The sequence below is a fragment of the Camelus bactrianus genome, chromosome 6 (genome assembly GCF_048773025.1).
Source record: "Camelus bactrianus isolate YW-2024 breed Bactrian camel chromosome 6, ASM4877302v1, whole genome shotgun sequence".
Lineage (NCBI taxonomy): Eukaryota > Metazoa > Chordata > Mammalia > Artiodactyla > Camelidae > Camelus > Camelus bactrianus.
The window spans coordinates 47,254,792-47,275,861 of NC_133544.1; the positions used below are offsets into that span (position 1 = coordinate 47,254,792).

The window sequence follows — 21,070 nt, forward strand, 5'->3', positions numbered from 1 at the left end:
AATCTATAATAAAGATAATACATAGTTGAAGTCTAATTTCTGATCAGTGGTATGAGGTGACTTAAGGTTTAAGATGATTGTTTAAGCACACAATCTACCTTATTCTTGGGACTTCTTTAAAATATAGAGAAGGAATAAGAAAAAATTATAAGCCACTACAACAAAGGAAATGGAAGAGGAGGAATAATGAGTGGTGAGAGAATTCATTGAAAGCAGATTGACTGTATTGCCTGGTGAGCTGAGACAAGAAAGCCTCATGTAAAAAGTGCTGCTGTCATGGGGGGAACACATTTTTTCAGGGAACCAGATAGATCTGGGCCCTAGAAACGCCAAATTTCAATAGAGCATGGGATTGATATGTGGGGCCTAAAACAAAGGGATTGACTGAAATTTTGCAGACAAGAGATAAGATGCCCCTCTTCAGCTCAGCAAACGTTAAAAAAAAAAAAAAAAAGGGAGTCTTTCCCCCTTATTTACGTATAGGAATTGAACACACTGGAGAAAATCAAAGTTGTTAGCAAGGTCCCTGCATTCACACTCTCCAGCTACTCAGTATTCACAGCCAGATTTCTTCTTGGCAAAATGTTAATAACTATAGACATCCAAGGATCACCAGAAATTTGAGAAAACTGGAAGAAAGAAAATAACCAGGATATATAAATAGCAACATATTTTGGAGGAAACAGAGCAGGGCACAGAAGAACTTTAAAACATTATGTTACGTTCTGTAATTAGTATCTGTGAAGACTTGGATTTGGAAAGAATGCTCCCATCAAACAGGAAGAGAATGGTGGTTAAACAATTTACGAGAATAAGAAAAAAATCTCTTGGAAGTTAAAAAAAAACACATAAAAATATAAATAGAAAACATATTAAAAACCAGTTAGAATTAGAATAGAAAACATATTAAAAACCAAGTAGAAATCTAGAAAATGGATCAAAAGATAAAAAGGGCAGAAACTATGAGAGAAAAGAGGCAGAAAGTCTCAATCTGGGAGCCCTGTCACAGAGCTGGTATTGCTCTTCAGTGTCTATGAGGTTCTTTCCTCTGTTGACTCACTGCTCTACTGTGTTTCCCAGCCTTCAATGCAGTTCTGAGTTCTGGGGGAAGTGAAATATGTTCTACAGTTGGACCCTAACATCTGTGAGATCTTCCCTGCTCCCCAGATGGGTACATACTAGGTGGGTACAGAGAATCCAGCAAAAGGACTCTGAGGCTCTTAAGGGACATGTAGTCACTAGATGGAAGGAGCCTGGCTGCCTGAGTCACTGATTGGGGCAGACCTTCCCTGTCCCATCCCCTGCTAGTTGTCTCTCCACCAAGCCGCATTACATTGTTATGTCAGTGAGAAATACATCCTGGGTGTGTTACATTACTAAGATCTTGGTGCTTTTTGTTACAGCATTTAGCCTATTCTGCTAATACAGCTACTGACTACTAGGAGTTCCATGAGGAGAGAACAGATAAAGAGAATGGGAGGAAATTATCAAAGAAATTATAGGAGAGATTTTTCTTAGCATTGAAAGACATGTCTTTATATTGAAAGAGTCCAGTAAGAGATCAACAGCATAAATGAAAAATATGGCTAATGCCCAGAAATAATACTGTGAAGTTTTAGAGCACCAGAATTATGTGATGAATTGTGTACCCCCCAAATTCATACGTTGAAGTCCTAACTTCCAGTACCTCAGAATGCTACTGTATTTGAAGAAAAGGCTTTTAAAGAGATAAATAAGTTAAAAATGGGATTGTTAGGGTAGACCCTAATCCAATATGACTTGTGTCCTTCTAAGAAGTGGAGAATAAGACACAGATAACACAGAGGGATGACTACATGAAGATACAGTGAGAAGGTGGCCATCTGCAAGCCAAGTGAGACCTTGAAAGAAAATAAACCCGCTGACCCCTTCATCTTAGACTTTTAGCCTCCAGAATTTTGAGAAAGTTAATTTCTGTAGTTTAAACCACTCACTTTGTGGCATTTTATTAAATCCTAGCAAATTAATACAACAAAAAATGAGATCATAAGTGCCTCGGAAAACAAAAACAAAACAGGTCACCTGCAAAAAGAATGAGAATCAGACTGACTTTGGACTTCTCTTCAGCAACACTGGTTAATTGAAGACAATGGGGCAGTTCCCTTCAAAGTTCTAAGGGAAAAAATAATTTCTAATCTAGATAGTTATACTCAGATTAGGTATTAGTCAAATGTGGTGACAGAATAAAGATACTGTCAAAGACAGAAGAGCTCCGAATGTTTTATCTTGCACACATGATTACTTATGGAAGTTATCTGAAGATACATTTCATCAAAGAAAGATGTAATTCCAAAAAGAGGAAGAGATCAGCTTCAGGTAAAATAGGCCAACATAGAAGAGGGATGAAGAAAGGCACCAGTAGAGATGTGGGCAGGGTCAAAGTTCAGCTGACAGGGTCCAGACGTCCAAGTACTGATTCTATAGTGCCTGAACAAAGCCCCACTGCCCACTGATCTAAGGTTGGCAGTTTTGAAAAATAAAAATATATCCCATGAAATATTTGGGATATACTTTTACTAAAAAAATTATTCATTTTTCTGAAATTCAGATTTCACTGGGAGTCCTGCATTTTGCCTGGCAACTCTAGTTTTTGTATTTCTTAGCACCTGGCATGATGTGTGGCACTAAGAGGCACTCATTAAGCAGTCAGTGAAATGTCATCCAGAAGGATTCTGCCCTATAGGGGTGATGGAGAATTTATCAAATAAACAAAAAAACCAATTGAGAAACTGTAAGGGACTATGGAGGGGCTCAGAATTTCTAGCTCTTTCACTGCTTCTGCATAATTTCAGAGACAAAGCGTGTGACAGACACATCTTATAAAGTTCACATTTGTTTACTCATGAACATTTACTTCATCGGCAAATCCTTTAACACACTCTGAGTCTATAATGTACTGTATGCATTATTTGCTCCAAATCTAACATTTAACTTTGCAACATGAACTTTTATTTTTGGAATTTCTGCTTAGTATAAAATTTCTTGTGTTGATGAATTCTCTCAAACTATTTTTAAAGCATTTTGTGCTGTGATACATGGATTTGGAAGTTCTGCATAAAGTTCTATAATATTGAAAAAAGTCACAGAAACAAAATGTACTAATCAGTAGGGGCTAATTTTCATGTACAATTTGAAATAACTACAGTTCTTCATTTTAAAGAAATGTATTGCAACAGAAACCTTACTGTGTTTACCCTTCAGAAATAAATTTCTTGGCTTTTTTCTTGTTTTGAAGATGTGGTAAAGTGATAAATTAAAATTCACAGCTTATCAGTGAGTGTAACAGAAGATTTAAAGCAGAAGAATTTAAAAACAAACCTTTATATTTCAAAAAATGTAAGAAGTGCTTCTTAATTAATTTTCCACAGTTTTTTTCTTTGGGGATAAAAACCCACATTTGATCTGCATTTGATTGACTGCAAGACAAAAGTCAAGTTGGTCTAATTTAAAGTGACTTGCTCTTATCATACGATGTCATCTCCTATTTTCAGCAGAGATAGAAGAAATTGAGTGAGAAAATTGAAAATCATTTTAATGCTCCCCAAAGAAATTATAACATGAGCTGGAACATATGGGTAATTTGTGAGGTAAAGTCAGCGATGGAGGCTAATCATTTTCAATGTAATTCTTGTGGCTGAAGTGTTCTAAACTAAGAAAAGCTTTCTTTTTTTTTCCTTTCCTTTTCTTTTTTGGAGACAACACTCTGATCAGACCTCTTCAAACTTTGTTCATTTGGAACTGAGATATTGAACAAGCATGAGATAGGATAAAAGGCAAGTCTATTTTGCCCACTGCTGCTCCTTTAAAATTTATTTAGTGGAATAATCTTTTCTTTTCCCTGAATGGAGGACTGGTTCCATTACTTTTTTGCTCACATTTAGGTAAGAGACTGTACTAAAGTCACTTTTGGTCAAAACCAGTCTCAGTTCAAACACTAGAATGTCCACTGCCCAACAGTGATCAAAACATTGATAAATTTTCTCTTGCCAGTAGGGCACATCGATTAGAATGGGGAGGGCCTTTTTCCTTCTCACTCCATTAATATTTCTCCTCCTTTCCCAGCTTGCTAACTGTGTTTTGACCCTCCAGTGTTAGGCTCAGGGGAAAACGGGGTTAAATTTTAAGTGGTTGGTGCAGTCTCTACCAGCTACAATTTTCAGTGTCTAGTGCAAAATGAAATGTAGGGTCCCTTGTTCAAAAAGCAGGAAAATTGTCTTTAAAAGCCCTCAGATATAAAGCTTCTTTCTTCCATAATCTCTCTCTCAACTTGTCATGGTGTTTTTATTTGCAATTTAATGTCATTCTAAGGAAAAAAAAATTAAAATTATTATTTTATTGTTCATCTGTATATTTTGAAATGGCAGTTTTCAAGGCAAATATAAGAGCATTTAACTTGTATGCAAAATCCCTGAAATTACATAGCTTGTATTTTGTAGCTGCCACCTGTACAGAACAATGGAAAGGCTGCGCAAAACTCACTCGGCTGCTTTTATTCCACTTCTGGATGCATGTACATCCTACTAATGCCTTGTACTTTGGGCTCACTAATAAGTAAGGGAAGACTGAAGGACAAGGAACTGCGAATCACACTGTCTTCCCCTTTCCTTCTGTGTCATCACTTTTAGCACAAGTGGTTAGTAAATTCAGGGAAACAAAATGTGTAAGAAAGAATTTGATTAGGGCTCTTTGGTCATTTGTATTTTTTAGAATGCCATTGCCTGCTCTTTGTGTTTGAAGCAAGTTCTGATTAACATAAAAGGCATGGCCTCTGGGCTCTGTCAGCCACCTCAGCTTCCTCAGTTAGAGACACATCTACCGTGTACACATGTGAGTTTCACTGAACTCCCACCCATCGTGGGTCCACTGGAATTCTTTGCTTGTGAGACATCATAAATCCTCTATGCAAATGAGCAGGAAGTGACAGACACAATCATCCCATTGGACTTATAAAATACTAGTTCAAAGAGACAGTTATTAAGGATCTGAATACCCAGAGCATTAGATAAAGCATGGAGCCCTTCTGAGCGCAGGGGCTATGTAACTGCACTGGTCTCACGCCATGAAGCTGATCCTGAGTACACTCGTCCTCTGTACATAGTCTCTTGCTATTGGAGTCCCACTGACCCTTCCAGGTAGTTGACTTAGGCAGGCTATAAGCTGACTCCTATGAGGCCGACATCTGGACTACATTCAACACTCACATATGGTTTGACTGCAAATACAGCTACCTTTCATATGCAGCAATGACCCACCTTTGCTTTGCTCCCAAAGCAGCTCTCCGAGCCAACCTAGGGAGACCACTGACCTTTGTATCCTAAGCTGCTAGAAGACACAGCTCTGTCTCTCCAGGTAGTCTCACTGAAGCATCCTTCCCTCTAGGCTCGAGGTGAAGGAGCAGAAACCTCTCCATCCTTTCTTCTTAGTGATCTGATGAGTTAGAGCTCCTAATACAGCATCCTTATCTTTCTCACAAAGTCCTCTCTCCAACTGTACTTTTTCAAGTATTTTATATCTCCCTCTGGGTACAAGCCAGACTTTGATCTGGTTTTTGGATAATGTCTTGAAAATCTGCATACTTTTTTCCCCCCTCAAAATCACTTTGGTATCTGATGTCTATCCTACCTCAGTGCCTCAGCTGAAACTCCCAAATTAAACATTCTGTTTCATGTAAATTATCATACTGCAGTACAAAGCATGCCATAAGCATAGGTTTGGATAAGTTAAATGTTTGGTCGTTTTGAGTTTCTTTGAGTACATACAAAATTTGCCTATGATGCCTATGAATCTCCTTCCAGAGGACAAGATGCCACTAAGCTTTCAATCTGTCTTGAAACTCATAAAATAAGGGCACTGATTAAAAGCAAGCTCATTAGAAGTTGGTCTGAGGAATTCAAGCATTTTCTCTCTCTATATATTGATAGCTCATTACTAATGCTTCACCTAAGACCAAACTATTTGTATGGCGATAACATGCTGCAGGGGGAAAAACAGAGTTCCAATCGCAGAGAGATCTGAATCTGACTTCTCTTTCTCCTACTTCTTACTTCATTACCCTGTGAAAGTCACGTAACCTTCCTAAGCTGTAATTCCTCATCTGTAAAATGGGAGAATAATGTGAACTGTCTTGGGTTATTTGATGATATTATATGTGTGGAAATTCGAAAGGCTCAACCAGTTACTTGCCCTGATGAATATGGTCATTTGGTGGAGAGTTTTAAGTTTATTTGATGGAGAAGTATTGTCGTTTAAATAGTCACTGACAGCAGCCCCTTCTTATAAGAGTAGTGTATATTGCCTTTGCTTTAGCACAAATCTTTTTGACGGGGCTATTTGTTTATGAGAATATAGGCCTCAGGGTATGCACCAGAATTTGAAGAAATATGAGGAGAACTAAAGTGCCCTGTGTTATAGAGTAAGAAATTTAGAGTCTAACACAAACATAACTGTAGTGTCACATCTATCCCTGTCTCTTATCCAAGCAAACATATGTCATTAGGTGGTAGTGAGCAATGTAATTTTCAAGAAGATGGAAGGGTGTCTTAAATCTCAGGTGAACAGCAATTTCATTTCGAGAAAGCCCATCAGATAGACTTATTTTTATCTGCAGAGTGGCCCTCCTCAGCCTCCATGCAGCCTCTAGCTCCTGGTTCCAGGCTCGTCCAAACTCCCAATCTTCCTTATATCCCTTTTCTTAAGCAAAGCAATTTAGCTTTGCCCAAGTTTTTCTGATTTTGCGTCTTCATAGTCTTCACTGAACTCTTTCTTCAAGTATGTGAAAAACCATTACAATGAAAAATTATGTGCTCAACAGAAAAAAGGTCTTTTAACTTCTGGGATTCACTCTCCTTAGAATTTGTAAATTGTGAATGTTTGTAGGCTTTTCATCATTTTTTTTTTCTTGTCAGAGGAGTTTCCAGGAATAGCTTAGATGTAAGAGAAGGTGGCCTGGAAAGCTGTGTAAGGGGGCACAGAACTTCAACTGGCCCATATGGCACTTTGTGCAGCTCCAGGCAGATGTGGTCCTGCTGCAAGACATGAGCCCCAGATTGTGGAGCAGAAAATGAGCTGAATTTTAGTCCCCTACTCACCACTTTAGCCAAGCATCCTTGTGCAGTGAATAACCTGCACAACTGTATGTGGTGGCTCTGGAGAGGGAGGAATAAAGTAGCAAGTAGAACCTTTGGGAAAGGTGACTTGTGAGACGTTGCTGATGCCTCAGGGGCTGGAATAATTTTAAAGGCAGGATTGGCTAATGTTCAATTGTAAAGATATCTGCTGAGAAGCAGTATATAATTTCACTTACCCTGGCGCCATCATTAAAGCTGTCTACTAATTAAGTCTTGAGTTGGTGGTACTTTGAAGAGTGGAGGGTAGAGTCTGAGTTCGGGTGATACAACACTGGCCCGAGGTAGAGAGATGACTGGGGACTAGAAACAGCGATAATGTAGGTGTGATAAGGAGCAGTCTTCAGCCTAACCACCCTTTCACAAAGATCCTGGAGAAGTGTGCTTTCATCACAGGGGAAGGCTGATACTTCCTTTCTGAGTGGAGTCCATAACTAGATCATAGGGTATAATGCTGAAGAGCGTGAACTCAGACCGCTGGAGTCATAACCCAGTGTGGGGGGTGACCCCCAGTGGTCCCCATCTTCTGTGTTCACACCCTGTGTAATCTCCTCTCCTATAGGGTGGGCTGGATCTGACTACTAACTTTTAGGACACAGAATATGGCAGGTTGGAGGTGATGTCACCCCTGAGAGTACGTTACAAAAAGGCTGTGTCTTTAGTCTCAGGCACTCCCCTTTTATCCTCTCTTACTTGCTCTAAGGGGAGACAGATGGCTGCCAGATTGTAAGCTGCTTTATGGAGAGGACCACGTGACATGAAACTGAGGAATTTGCTGGGCTATAACCAGCAAAGAACTGAATCCTGCTGACAGCTACATGAATGAGTTTAGAAGCAGGTCCTTTCCCAGTCAACCCCTCACGTGAAACCTCAACCTTGACAAACATCCTGAGTACAGTCTACAAGATAACTTGGGGTGGGAACACCCAGCTTCACTGCTCTATCAGTTATCTGTTGTGTACCAAGTGATCTCAAAACTCAGTGACCTGAAAAAAGCAGTAACATTTATTATCTGTAGTTGCTGTGGGTCAGGACTTTGGGAGGCGTCCACCTGGGTGGTTCTGGCCTGAGATTTCTCATGAGGTTATCATCAAGATGCTGGTTGGGGCTACTGTCCCCTCAGGGATTGACTGAGCTGGAGGATTCACTACCAAAGTGGATCGGTGACGTTGCTGGCTAGTTGATGGTGGGTAGGAGGCCTCAGTTCTTTGCCACATGGCCCTCTCCTTGTGACTTCTTGTGTGTCCTCACAGTATGGTGTCTGGCTTCCCCCAGAATAAGTGATCAAAGAGAGTAAGGTGGAAGCTGAAGTTGTTTTAATGACCTAGCATCAGAAGTCACACCATTACTTTTACCGTAGCGATTGACCCTACAGACCATCCCTGATCTAGTGTGAGAGGGAACTGCCCAAGGGTATGAGTACAGGGAGCAAGCTACTTGACCTTGGACTGGTTGCCCAACATTGCTAAACTTTAGTTTCTCCCACTCTGAAATGGGGATATAATGGTAGCTGTGTTTTAGGGTTTTAATATTTCAGATATTAGCACTTAGTAACCACTACATGCAAATTCTTTCTCAGTCTAGTTTAGTTTAGTAAGTTTTCTAAAAAGGTTTGTGTGTCACTAGAAGATGATGAGTGTTTCTAGTCCAGCCATCTTGAGTTAGAAGCGAGCCTTATGTGTGTCCTCAATAAATGTTTGCTATTTTCATCATTATTATTACCAGTTATGAAGATATTACTGCTTATACTGCATAGCTGACCCATCTTTCTTAACACAGTTTCAGAGGGATTCCATAGATGATTTGTTATATGATATCTTACAGCTGAAGTTCACTGGGAAGCTATCTAATAGCAGCTCTTGATTAAACCACATTTAACACGTTATGACCTAATAAAATATTCTGGCTGGTGAGACTGCCTCATTACATGTCACAGAAATTAAAAGTGCAGCTTCTAATATAAGTGTGCTGTCCTTAATGTGCTACTAGAGAGCTTTTCGCTGACAGGGTCAACAGAATACAGAACATGCCTGATCCACACTATCTGCAGATCAGTTCAGACATTCTGAGTCCTGTTTAGACTGTAGAGGTCCTCAGCCCAACAGTCTATGAGAAACTGAGGCCCTCAGTCTGAAAGTCCATGAGTAACTAAAGCCTACCAATAACCACATGAACTTGGAAGTGGATTTCTTATCCCTAGATGAATTGTTGAATCTTGATATGGTCATAGTCCTAGCTGACAGCATGACTGTAACCCCATGAGACACTCTGAGTCAAAATTACATAGCCAGACTGCTTCTGATTGTTGACCTCCAGAAACAGTGAGATAATAAATGTTTGTTATTTTAAGCTGCTAATTTTGGGTGTAATTTATTATGCAGCAATAAATAATGAATACAGATTTTGGTGCCTAGAAGTTGGTGCTGCCATAATGAAAACCTGAAATTTAGGAGTGGCTTTAGAACTGGGAATTGGACAAAGTGTTAGTGAAATTCTAAAGTGCCTGAAAAATCTGTTAATAGAGGCTTATTGGTCTCTTATAAGACCCTGAGGGTGATTTGGTGGCAGAAACTGAAGAAAAAGGGAATCCTTGTTATGTAGTGGCAGAAAACTTAGCAACATCATGGCTTGTAGTAATGTGAAAAGTAGAAAATGCACTTTGTGAATTCGGTGATCTAGCTTAGCAGTTTTCCAAGCAAAGTGTTGAAAAGTGCTGCCTGGTTTCGTCTTGCTGTTTATAGTAAAATAGGAGAGGAATGGATTAAATTGAGGTAGGGCTGTGGAGTACAAAAGAGCCAAGACTTGATAGTTTTGAAAATTCTGTTTTTCCAGATGGCAACTGGTACCAAAATTAAGAAATGGCTTTTGATCAAAGATCAAATCTAGGGCACTGCCAGAACAGTGGTCTAAAGATGAAGCAAACGACGTGACTGTCAAAACTTCTGTGAAGATCTCAGAAAGAGCAAAGGTCATGCTCACAGCCATAAAAAGGGCCCTTTAAAGAGATTGATGGTATATCTCACAGATTCTCTCAGTGAAACAATAGTTCTTCTAGGAAGCTGAGGTCTTTCTGCCTCAGCCAAGGCTCAAAGGAGAGAAGAGCTTATTTCAAGATTTGTAAATGTGACTTTTATCTAATGGAGTAAATCCCAAGATGATTCACAGGAGACCCACAAACATCTTAAAACATTGCCAACTTGGACTCAGGGAAATAGAGGCAGTGTGGAAAGAGGAGAAGCTTTTGGACCCCAGGATTATACTGGAAGGAAGGAGACTGTGAGAGCTGTTTTGCTGTAAACACATGCTAAACTTCACAACAAAAGGAAGACTCAGAAGGCAGAATAAAGAACTGAGAAGGTAAAGTTGAGTCAGGGAAAATTTTTCCCAGGCCTTGAAATCTAATCAAGGAACATCCAACCTTTGGCCAGCTGGATTTCAGAACTACCATGGAACAATGAATTCTTTGTGTATTCCGTTTTTTCCCTTTTTGACAGGTATGTATGTATATATATAGCAGTTTTTCAACACCTGTCCTCATTGCATGTTGTGTGCGTGTAGGAAGTGGGGGGAGATGACTTGTTGATCAAGAGGTATGCAATTTGAGGAGCTGTACTTAAGAAACTACACTTGAGAAGCCTCATCAACACCCAGACCTAATTTGGTTGACAGGATTCCAAACTTCAAACTCATACTATAATGGGATGAAACTTTTGATGCTTTGGGAGGAGATGAGGAAATTTTGCATGTAAGAGCAATGTGAACCATTGGGGTCCATAGGTGTCGACTGTGGTGGGCACCACCTAAGATGGCTTCCAATGATGTTCCCTCTTAGTATTGCTCTTGTTATGATCTCTTCCCGGAATGGGCTGGACCTAGTAAATCACTTCCAATGACTATAACACAGTCAAAGGGATGGGATGTCACTTCTGAGATTAGATTTCAGATAGACTTGGCTTCCATCTTAGATGTGTATTCTCTCTTTCTTTCTTGGATCACTGCTACCAGGGGAAGCAAGTTGCCATATAGTGAGGATATCTATAAAGAGGTCCATGTGGTGTTGCAAGGAAACAACCCTCTTAAGGGGTTCACCCCAGAAGGAACTGAAATGTGGCAATAACCATGTGAGTGAGCTTAGAAGCAGATCCTTTGGCCCCAGTCTGGTCTTGAGATCCCTACAGTCCCAGGTGACAGCTTGTCTACAGTGTTATGAGAGGCCCTGAACCAGAACCACCCAGCTAAACTGGCCCCAGATTCCTAGCCCTCAGAAACTGTGAGATGATAAATGTTTGTTGTTTTATGACACTGAGTTTTAGAGTAATTTGTCATGCAGTGATAGATAACTAAGAGAGTGTACTTTCTCTTTCTGCAGACTGGCTTCTCTGCTGACCCACTGCTTTCACACGAGATTGCTCTGCTTACTGATCATAATTGACTAGCCAGTTAATTGTGGTCTCCGGATTCCAATTTTAAATTTTTGGAGGAAGAATCTCATTGTCCCGGCTTGGGTCAGAGGTTCCATCCTGATTCTATTTCCTTTACCCAGAAATGGTGGAGCATTGAGTACATAGAGCTGCCTTTTCCAGGCCATTGGTGAGTTATGTGCTTATAAAGACAGTATCGAGGGAATGATGGGCCTTTTTAGAATTGCTGCTTTGAGAAAAGGTTCCCCTAAACTGTTTTTGTGTCTGGCAAAGTGAGCATGATTATTCATACATAACACAGTGAATCCAGGGGCTATAACATATTCAGAAGATTCAGTGAAAGTGCCATAGGATGATATTAACAGTGGTACTTTTAAATAGTTATACATACTAAATGGAAGTTAATGCTGGTTGCAACTCAGCAGTAATTAGTAAAGCTATTTGCACAGTATTTTCACTAAGGTAGTTGAGCTGACCACATTTTTTCCAGGCATAGCTGCACAGGTGATGGCTGGAGCTGTCGAGTGAGTGCATTGAGTGACTCCTTCAGGGAGATGTTCTCATTCATCAGGAATGATTCAGAAGTCTGTTTGGAAGGAATTGGCTTACACCACTGTGATGGGGAAGGAAGACTGCTGTGTATGCCCGGGGGCACTAGAAGTTACAGCTAACATTTTATGTTTCATTGGTGCTTTCTAGTTGCAAACTGCAGTGATTTTTTTTGTAGAGTAGGTTGAACTCAGAATTGTATTACAGTAATAAAGGACTGTCTTGTTGAAAGCCCTTTTCCCTTTTCTGTTTGATTATTGTTACCTTACATTGCACAGTGACTGAAATGTTCTAGAGGAGACTGTAAATTGTACCCTCAGATAGAAAAAAACCCACCCACGTATATGTTTCAGTGTTAGGAAAGTGAAAGTGAAAGAAGATTTGAATAAAATATTTAGAACAAAGAAGACTAAATGTATCACAGTATCAAAATGGTTTTGAATGTGAATATGTGTAGAATAATATTCACCTCTAATTGACTACCTAGTTGTTTCTGTAATTTTGACACTGAAGCTTATACAGTGAGATTAAGGCACAGGTGAATGTGCACACCTGCCTCCTGAACTCTGGGACACCGGGTCAGGCACCAGTAGTCCCAGTTCCTTGGGGGCTCCTAGGCATTTGTGACTGTTTAATAATTGAGGAGAAAAAAGAGACTGCTTTAAATATTGGGAGGGTTGGGGGACAAAGATGTTGCTCCGAGGTGGGAAAGAGTTGAAGGAATGAGCCACTTTTCAAATACAGGAAGGCTGAGAGTGTGGCCTAGGGAGGCACCACCTGAAGCCATCCCTGGCCCAGCCTCCTGAGGAACTTGGTGTTCGTTTTGGTACAGAGGGTTTTGTAAAACTGAAAGAGTAGAGCTATATTTTAGGACTACAGGATCAAAGTTCATCTATGTTATTTGAAAGAAAGTCATCTTTTCTGCTCTTCATTTGGGGCAGAATATACAGTAAACTTCCAGCAAAGCTGGTGCCATTAGGCAGCTTTGAAAAAGTGCTGGCCAAGACAGTGGCATCCTGAGCTTTATAGGGTTGCATGAAAGGGATGAGAGAAGGGAACTAACCAACCACACCCATCCTTCTATCTAGTTATGGTGATGTGATCCAGTTTCCTTCCAAAAACCTTTTTGTGTCAATTCTAGCTGGGGGTCTGCAGGAAGAATGAATGGTTAAGTTAAATGTAAAATTAAAATAAAAAATCTGAAACCCCATACTCTTATCCAATAGTCACCCAGACCTTTGAAGTTGTCCCTCGAGGGGCTGACATAATCTGGAGAAAGAATAGCTAGGCTTGCCCTGTCGAAGACTCTTTTTCTAATTAGAAATCGTGGATTCTCATTCAAACCACTGAGATCCCCTGTCAGCAAATGGAATTAGGCTGCCATATTGATGTCCACATTTGCAATATTTGTATGAAGCAGTAATGGGGCAGCCTAAACATGGGCTGTGCAGAGCAAGCAGATTTTGTATATGTGAAGGCAGCCATTTTTCCAAGGTTGGGGCAGGCTGGCACTCAGCACCCAATCAGTTAGCCTCCTTTAAGTCTCCTCTCATTGCATGCCCCATGAGCGCCGTCAGTTTGCATCCAGTGGCAGCAAAATTCTGATTCTTTCTCTTGGCATGATTACGAGACAATTCTGGAGAGAGACTAGAGAGAAGATAGAGTGCAGAGCCCACATTTTTGTTCTATAGATACCAACACTGAAGTGTGCTTGTAAGTTAAGATGCTGTACTTCCCACTGCGTTAAGCAATAAAATGCTAAGACAGGGCACCTTTGTTGAGACTAGAAAGAAAAAAACACTCCGACACAGTTCAATTATAGCAATGGTTCTTATGTTAAGATCACCAAGGGAGCTTTAAGAAAATCCTTATTATCTATAACAATTAATCCAGAATCCAAGAGTATTTATTAAAGCTCTCCTGGTGATTTCAATGTGAAGTCAAGGTTAAGATTACTAAATTACAGTCTCAGTGCTCCTTAGAACTGCAAATATGGAACTCAGAAATATGTACCTAATGCTACCCCTACGAAGTCACATTTCCAATCTCTCAGATAAAATCGACTTGTCCTTGTGGCTGATAGTTTCATCTGAGTCTGTCTGTCTGTCTGTCTATCTATCTATCTATCCATCTGTCATCTACCAACGTATCTACCTATCTACTTATCTATCCATCCATCCATTTATCTTGGAATGGAAGGACGTGGCTATTCCTTGGAGAATCTTAAATGAAAAGGTGAACCAGATATATGTAATTTAGTAGGCAATTAATCATTAAAGATTTTTAGCTGGCAAAGAAACATGGTTGAACTTGCCTTAGAAATTATCTGAAAGCAGTGGATTTCGTGATGGGAGAGTGGACCAGGTCAGGCCAGAAAAGGGTTTATTTTGCAATAGTAAGGTGAGAAGGAAGAGAGTTTTTAAGATTTTGATGATGAAAATGGATAAGAGACTAATATGAGAGAAAGAATGTTTACCAAATAAACATATATTTGCTTGACTGAAAAAATTAGAATGATTCAAGGAAAATCTGGCTGAGTAAATATTTGGAAACCACATGGGGCTTTCTTCTGTTAAACTCAAGGTCCTTCTCAGGGCCAGGCTAATCTTCCCCATTCTCCTTTTCCTGCTTACTGCACCCCCAGGCCTCCTGCCTGGTTTCCCTCCTGCTTTCAAGCTGCTACCACTCAACTCATTCCTTGGATTTTCCAAGACTGATCTTGGAGTGGGACACAGTCCTTTGTTCCTTATTGCACTGGAAGGCGAGCACCCAGGCCCTGGAAATTTTTAATATTTTATTGCATATCACTGTGTATAGTCTTTTTCATGAATGAGGACCTGGGCATCATTCTTTTCACTGTTTTTACTCAGCCCGATAGCAATTTCCTTATCAGTTATCTAGTGCCACAACAATGCTGGGTGACAACCACCCCAAACTTAATGACTAAAACAATACATTTATTTAACTCATGAGCTTTCAGGTGAACTGGGTGGTTCTCTTAGTCTTGGCTGGGTTAATTCACGTGATGACTGATCATGACTGGGATCTTACACAGGTTGGGTGTTGGACAGCTCATTGTCTAGTCTAGAAAGGCCTTACTGGGATGGTGGAGGGTCTGTTCCATGTCTCATCCTCCAGCAGGCTGCCTGGGCATATTCTCGTGATGAAGGCAGAGGAGTGAAAAATAAGTGGAAATATGTAAATGCTTTTTCAAGCTTCTGCCTGCTAACATCCAATGGCTAAAGCAAATGACTTGGTCGAGCCCAGAAATCAAAAGTGAGACAGAGTACTTTGGTCAGAGAGGATGAAAACTACAGAGTTACAGGGCAAAGGCAGGTGTACAAGAAGCGGGGTGAAGAACTAATGTAATCAATCCTCCACAGTCTTTTTTCTCATTCTCTCCATCACTTAATTGAAGGGTCAGCCTTCCCCCCTGTTTATACTCAGAGTCCTTATGGAAACAGCTCAGGGGAGATTCTGTTAAATCCTTTGTCATTATTCCTAGATTGATATTTTAACCCAACTTTCTAAGTCCTTGGTAACAACAACAACAACAACAACAAATCTAATGATAGTAATAATAACAATCAAATCTTACTCTGTAACAGCCATCATTCAGATTTCTTTACTGGCATTATGGCATTATTTAGTCCTCGTAACTACTCTTTTAGGAATTGCTATCCCTTTGCAACCACTTAGCATTTTGATGAATGAATTTTTTTATTATCTATTTTGAAAGCAGATCCCAAGGAATGAATATTTTAATAACTGAGATGTGGGAAATTAGCTTTATTGACAATACTGACTTTGTATGAACAATGTAACCTTGCATTAATAGACTGCATTTATAGGGAACTGAAATCAGTAAGATACTCTTAGCCCCTGCCCCAAACTATAACCCACCCCGCTCTCCCAACTACATGATTTATCCATTGACTTTACTTTTCCTTTATTTTCTCATGTTGTCAAAAATTTTTTCTAAATTTATGATGATATACAGAACTTAACAGGTTGTATAAACAACACAGCAGAAAGAGAGAAGTTCAGTTAGAATATTATGAAAAATTTTTCCTCCATCGTCTTGCAGGAACCATAAAAAATGGGTAAAGGTAAGTTTTATTCATCTGCAGAAGCATGTAATATGTAACCACAAGAAAAAATCAGTAGTATTCTACACATACATTTCACATTTCAACTCAGGGCATCTATCAAAACAAGAAGTAAGATTAGATTCATATAAAAATGTTTTATGACTCTGCAATTTCCCACCTTTTCTTCTACTATGGGGTTGTATTGGGTCTTGGTGAAATTTGGTTCAGGTGCTCAGTGAATACCAATAGAAGTTCACTGAGAATTACCCCAAGATGATGGTATCATTTAGAGCTCTAAGTGTGCCATGGAAATGCATGTTCCAGATTATTAAATTTTACCACTTTAAAAGCCAAATTAATTACTTTTTATTTTAACCATTTTTTGAAGGAAACCTAACACAAATGTGCTATTTTTCTGCTTCCTGAACTAAGCATACCAAATATTTTATTCATTTTGAGATGACTAGGTCTCAGATTACCACTATGAATAATTTTTGTTTTATATGTTAATATAGTGTTTTCATCAGGGGCTAGTGAGTTATGTAGGTCTGTTTGATTAATAACTTTAGGTTTTTTTAAAAATAAGTCTGGTGATTTCTTGCCTGTATTATCTCTCCCTTACTCTAGGCTGTTTCATTTTGACAATTCCCTTTCCTTGATACTTTTAATCTATTTTTTTCTATAACCCTTATTTCAGTATAAATCAGATAAACATTCAAAACCAGTAGATTAAGTTATATTAAGTTATAATTCAGTAGTCTTTTGCCCAAGAGCCTGAGCCCCATACTTCTGAAAATACAGTAAATGCAATTTATTTGTTCAATTGAAATATGTTTGAATGCAAATATCATATTTCATTGAATCTGAGATGTCAATTATAATACAGAACACTGTTGTGTGGACTACTAGAAAAGAAAAAATGTTGCATATTATAAGATGCATCTCCAATTTAGAGCTGTTAAAATGTGGAAAAATATGACTGTTGGAGATGAAATATGATATGTGAGTGAGATAATGGGATATGATGTGGTTATAGCAGTGATCAAAGCAGGTAATATCTCTAATGGTGCTTACATTCAAATATAAGGGAGCAAATAATGATGTCAGGTGATCATGGGTGTTCTGAAGAAGAAGCTAGGCAAGAGGAAGGAAAGTGGAAGTGGGAGTGTTCTTTTAGTAGAGAGTATCCCAAGAGTCAGGAAGGCATCTCTGATCAGATAATATTTGAGACGAGGCCAGACAGAAGGGAAAGAGTGAGCCATGAAGTGGAAGAAGATAACTCCAGGTAGTGGCGACAAAGACTCTGAGATGTTTGGGGTGTTGGAGGAGCATCCAGTAGACCAGCATGGCTGCAGTAAAAGAAAGGAAGGAGAGAGTAGAGAGAAAAGACATTAAAGAGATGGTGAGCTCCAAATTAGGTCAGGCCTTGCAGACGCGGCAATAAGAAGTCTGAATTTAACTCTGTGATTGATAGCAAACTGTGCAAGGATTCTGAGTGGAGAAGTTACATGACCTGTTTACATTTTAACAGAAACTTTGTGACTTCTATGTGAAGAAAGACTGTTGGGGAGAAAGGGAGTGGAAACAGGAAGATCAGTCAGGAAATGATTACAACTATCCATCTGAGAGACGATGGAGGCTTAGACCAATGTTGCAGTGATGGAGGTGGGGAGAAGTGGCTGGATTCTAGATTTATTTTGAAGGTCAATCTTATAGAATTAACCTTTGATGGAATCTCATCAAAATCCATAGTTGATGGATTTGAAGATGGGGGTATGAGAAAAAGAGGGGACTTCAAGGTTTTTGGCCCACGAAGTAATAAAGTTGACATTTGTTGAGATTGGGGAAAACTGAAGGAGGAGGGACAAGGTGAAGGAAGAAGAAATGAAGACTTTGGTTTTGTACACACTCAATTTGAAATGCCTTAGCTATCAAGTGGAGAAATGAGATAGGCAATTGGATACATGAATCTGAATTTTAGAGGAGAGACCCAGACCAGAGAAATAAATTTGAGATTCAAGAAAAAGAGTGAACAAAGCTGCTAATTGCTGCTCATAGACTGAGTAAAATAAGGATGAAGAATTGACATTGGATTTGTCAATACAGAGTTTTTCAGACAGAACAGATTGGAGTGGATTCAGGAAAGAATGGGAGGCAATTCTTGCAAAGGGGTTGTGTTGTAAAGTGGGCCAGAAAATGGGGTAATTGCTACTTTTCCACATAAGTTTGAAACCTTTTCCAATTACTTTTGATATCGTTCTGTAAGAAGCCATAGCAAAAGAATGTTTGGGCTGCAGGGTATATTACTTCTTTGATGTCATATCTCAAAAGACTTGGTCCAGAAATGAAGTAAGCTCAGATATACTTTCCATTCAAAGCAAACCACGTGTTCTTTATAATTTACATTGCTTTTTGAAAATTTTGAGTGGCATTGAAGATAAAAGGACAAGATTTGCAAATACAGGGTCCAAAAGAGACAACCACCTTGTGTTCTAGAAATCACCTTAGTGTATATGGAGATATTTGTGTGAATAAGTGCCTAGGGAGATATAACTTGGGCTTCAGATACTACTTTATGTATTGATACTTCAGACATTACCTGTCTGAAAGGATAACTGGGTATTCAGCAAGAACTCAGAACAGCTTAAAATACAGGGAGGCTCCAATATGAAATTCATGCTGGGAATTCAAGTAGCTGCTGTACTTCTAGGGTGGACAGCTGCAACTTTTTAGAAATAATTATTTGAGGATTGATTGATTGTGCTTCAGTGACCTGAAATATCCAGAAGGTATAATACGGTTCCATTAATAAGCAGTTCCAGATTTCTGCTGGCTGGATAACCCCTAACACTGACCTCAAGGCAGGATAACAACCCCACTCCTTTGAGTTTCTTCAGACCCTAGTCTTCTCAGTGGGTCTCTAGGTGGTGTTTCACAAATGATGGGACCAATCCCTGCTGTTACTGTTCCACTGGGTAGCACACCATCCACTATGCCCTGGATGGCCATGATACTCTGCTGTAACTTTTCTTCTGGGTACAGGCAGGTTCAATATAGCCATAATTGAAACTGTCCTCGAAACTTTAGGCCCTGTTGCTAAGTCTTGTTCATCATGCCAGATACCACCATCTTCCCTTGGAATAATTTCTTTTCTAGGGACTCCGTAATCAATTTACCTTCTTCTCCTCACCTTTGCTGCCTGGGCATGCCATCTATGTCTGACTCTAATCTTGGACCATACTTGAGTCGTTTGTCTTTGAGGCTCCTCCTCCCTCATGTAAATCAGTGGATGTAAAGAGATACTAGGACCCAACCCTACATGCCAGATGGATCCAAGTCATCTCATCTGTTTCCAGGCAACTGGGAACACTTTGGAGCAACATATGGGTTTTGGAGAAGGGGAGAAATTCTAGTATGAGGTCTCTGTGTTTTCTTCCCCTTACAATGCCAGAGTAGCTTAGATCCTTCGAGAAGCAGAAAGAGAAATGGAGTTCAGGTTCTCTGAACTACCATAAAAACCTGTCTGGGGGCTTAAATTGATGGTGAATATTGCTGAGATCTAGAAAAAAATAAAAATATTTGTGTTTGTGTGTGTGTGTGCGTGCACTCATGCACGCCTGCTAGTCTGCCTGCTAGTGTGGAAAACTTGTTTCGTCTTCTTTTTCCTTTACTGAGTATAGGACATAGCTTGAAAAGAAATTCTCTGAATGATTTTGCTCTTAGAATTTCGAGAGTTCAGATGGGTGGGGAATGCATTGAAGTTTCGTTTAGAACTGCTATTAAAAAGCCTTTGTGTGTAGATGATGATGCTACTGACACATTCTCTTGGCAGACTAAGTGTTTAGTGGTGATTTTCGTTCTTCCCAGCAGCAGGGATGAGTCTGAGCTGAGATATCCTTGCTGCTCTCCAGGTCCCCATTTGTGAACTGGTTGGCTGCCTTCTGGGAAGGAAGTTGATGGCTGGGAACCGTTTTCTCTGTGCAGTGTTAAGTGCTCCTTGTGGACCCTGCTGCCAGAGAGATGACGAAACCCTGGCGAATTATTGTTCATCTTGAGCGGCTCCTAATGTGCTTCCCTACTGAGGGGAAGTCGAAAAAGAAAAGGAGGCTGCAGCCGGCAGGTGCCGACGCCTTCCTCTCTTTGGCCGGTCCCCAGCTGCCGGGTCTTGCTTTTGTGGATGCGGTCATCATGCGGGCAGCACAATCCATATGCTTAGGACAGCTGCTTATAAACCAGCAGAGGCAGCCGGCAGGTGAACCACTAACACGTTCTGCTATAAAATATTTAAAGAAAGCTGTGAATTTAGTTTTCTTTTGATTAGGTCTCCAGACCTACACTTCAGTAGCTTTGCTGAAGGGCCAGAATCAAACCAGAAATACCCCCAGAGCCCATTTAAGTACTTTGCAGTGTTTACTTAATATTTTAAAGATAAAAAACACTTTGGAACATTGAGCACTCCAAAGAAAACAAAACCTATTTATGGACCCTGAGGGCATTTCACCTTTAAGACAGCAAAGCAGCCAAGAACTGAAGAAGTCTTTTATTTTTATAGCACTAGATTATATAATGGGATGAGTCAGCGTCAGTGGGTCTTTTAACTCTTTCTGCTCTGCCTTCTGGTGTGTGAAGGATAACCTCTAGAGAAAATACTGCCCTTTCTTAAGATGCCTTTCAACACTTTTTATTTAGAATATTTTAACTAAAGAAATAACCAAACATGTTTTCCCATGATACAGGGCTTGAAAGGGAAACAAAAGTACTGTAATAGATTTGTAATAGATTTCTGATTCAGAATCAGAAAACAGGGGTTTTAGTCTGGCTCTCATATTTATTGGTTATGTAACCT

At 39.8% G+C, this 21,070-nt stretch overlaps 1 protein-coding gene across 1 annotated transcript in view; it reads left to right on the forward strand.

The window, feature by feature from the left end:
- The window catches only part of LOC123611833 (uncharacterized), an 853,613-nt gene that overhangs the window by 128,817 nt on the left and 703,726 nt on the right, over nt 1-21,070 (forward strand). Inside the window, exon 4 of the mRNA XM_074366584.1 lies at nt 9,996-10,657. The gene's annotated coding sequence lies outside the window, so the exon portion shown is untranslated. The remainder of the gene's footprint in view (nt 1-9,995; nt 10,658-21,070) is intronic.